At 41.7% G+C, this 2,223-nt stretch overlaps 1 protein-coding gene and 1 long non-coding RNA gene across 2 annotated transcripts in view; one reads left to right on the plus strand and one right to left on the minus strand.

Moving 5' to 3' along the window:
- The window catches only part of LOC116706526 (uncharacterized), a 1,523-nt gene extending 184 nt beyond the window's left edge, over window positions 1-1,339 (minus strand). Inside the window, exons 1-3 of the long non-coding RNA XR_004336263.1 lie at window positions 1,196-1,339; window positions 951-1,051; window positions 60-78 (exon numbers count right to left, since the gene is read on the minus strand). This is a non-coding gene — a long non-coding RNA (uncharacterized LOC116706526). The remainder of the gene's footprint in view (window positions 1-59; window positions 79-950; window positions 1,052-1,195) is intronic.
- The window catches only part of LOC116706523 (exostosin-1), a 321,262-nt gene that overhangs the window by 157,566 nt on the left and 161,473 nt on the right, over window positions 1-2,223 (plus strand). The gene's annotated exons all lie outside the window — the stretch shown is intronic.

The raw sequence follows: 2,223 nt of genomic DNA on the forward strand, positions 1-2,223 counted from the left end.
CAACTAACGCAACAAGAACAGTTTTTTGTATTGTTGAATTATTGCACCTTTCTCCTTACCGATGGATCGCTCGTCCGGCTAAATGAAACGGACAAGAGAAAACAAAAGAAAGATAAGTCATTATGAGACCATTTAATTTAACATTAAGTTATTCTGCATACTCTCACATACAGTAGGGTGTCTTCTACGTATGGCTGGATATTGCTACCATGAGCTACTGCCCCCCTAATGCAGCAACCAGATTTATAACGTCTTAGGTTGTCTGGTTGTGCTTTATTGTCTTTAGTGTTCTCCACACAGGCAAAACATGTAGAGACAGGTGATGATGTCACAGTGATGCCTGATCAGAACAGCTTATGGATCTGAACGTGATCATCCCTTAAATCATATATTAAACCGTAAATTGTGTGCAAGGTTGAAATTACAGGCTAGTAAATGCTTTTTTTTTTCACCTGAAGTGAACCAAATTTGAACCGACATTATGATCCAAGTGCACCAGGGTTGGGATGAGAGTTCACACCAACCCAAACCAACCAGACTCTCCGACCAGACTCTCCGACCAGACTCTCCGACCGGACTCTCCGACCGGACTCTCCGACCGGACTCACCGGCCAGACTCCCCAACCAGACTCCCCGACCAGACTCTCCGACCAGACTCCCCAACCAGACTCCCCAACCAGACTCCCCAACCAGACTGTCCGACCAGACTCTCCAACCAAATACTCCACAGTTTGTTTTAAAGCAGACCAAATGAGGAATAGGTGTCCAAGCAACCTAGACCAGACTAAGAATCGTTGGCTATTCTTCATGTATGTGTTTTACAAGCATTCACAGACCTGATGAAGAGTTAGACCTGAGCATGTCAAACTGTGCACGTCAAGAAAAAGTTAGCAGAAAAAACTCCTTAATCATCGGTATCATTAAAAGGCCAACTGATTTAATGGCGGTACCGTGAATGGCTCCACTAATAAGCATCCCCCAAAACCCCTCTCCTGGTTCAGCCATGAGGACGACCAGCGACAACACCAGGAAGAGCGCGATGCACTTCATCCTGGAAAACAAGAATCAAACAAACCTCAAATGTGTAGACGGCCTGTTATCTTAGTCACGAATTTGACTAAAAGCAAAATTATACAGTAGTAAACACAATTATCTATTAATTCTCAGCATAAATGAATGAAGATGAGATACTTACTTCTTCTAACTGACTAAGTGAAAGTCAAAAAGCTGTGATCAAAGAAGGCAAATGGAGCAGGGACTGTGTCTGTGTGGTAATGGAGGTCTCTTTTTATAGGAAGGGATAAGTTCCCTTACTCACTGTTGTTTTGCAATAAAGGAAGGTCAAATATGTGTTCATGCATATCTACATATTATACTTCTTTCTGTATTTTGTTATTCCCTATCACCCTAAAATACATACCTACCTATTACCTCATGATTACGCCTGCTTAATTATGGAAACAATCATAAATAACAAAACACCCCCAATGCAGGGATCATAATATCAGGAGATTTTAATCTTGTTACAGTATGTGAGCTGCTCAAGCAAAGAGAAGAAGACCCCGGACCAGTTGTAGGCCATGTGAAGGGGGCATAGCGCAGTCTGGGTCTACACCCCGGGCTTCAGCTCCCAGTCAGAGTCCCGCCATCTTCAGAGGTTTTCTGTGTGATGCGGCAGTGGTGACCTAAAGGTTAGAGAAGAGAGCTTGTACCCGTTGGTCGTTGGTTCATTCCCCAAAACAACAGGGTCAAATCCAACAGTCCAACCCTGTACGGTCCATAAATTCAGGAAAATTAGACTTAGACTTCTTTTTATTAATCCTTTTGGGATGACTTGGGAAATTGAAATTTCCAGCGTCCGTTTTTAGCAAGAAGAATACAGTGTAGAGAGAAAAAGAGGAAGACAGTATAAAGATAACAGTTATGATAAAATAATAGTAATAAAAACAACAAAATAAAAATCCTTAGGCTATAAAAAAGACACAAAAAGGCATTTACCATAAATGATCATAAAATGTCCAGTTTTCACTCTTTTTCATGGGACCATTAAGCGTGTACTTAAATTGACTGGCGCTTTGCACACAACACTACGGTACTTTAGTGACTGTTGCTTTGCAAATAAGAATTTTCTAGTATTGTTTCTCATACTTATTATTGTTATTCCGCCTGTTTTTGGTCCCGCTACTAGTCCCGGAGCGTTGCCAACACGCGCACACACAATAC

Source organism: Etheostoma spectabile, chromosome 18, assembly GCF_008692095.1.
Source record: "Etheostoma spectabile isolate EspeVRDwgs_2016 chromosome 18, UIUC_Espe_1.0, whole genome shotgun sequence".
NCBI classification, from domain to species: domain Eukaryota; kingdom Metazoa; phylum Chordata; class Actinopteri; order Perciformes; family Percidae; genus Etheostoma; species Etheostoma spectabile.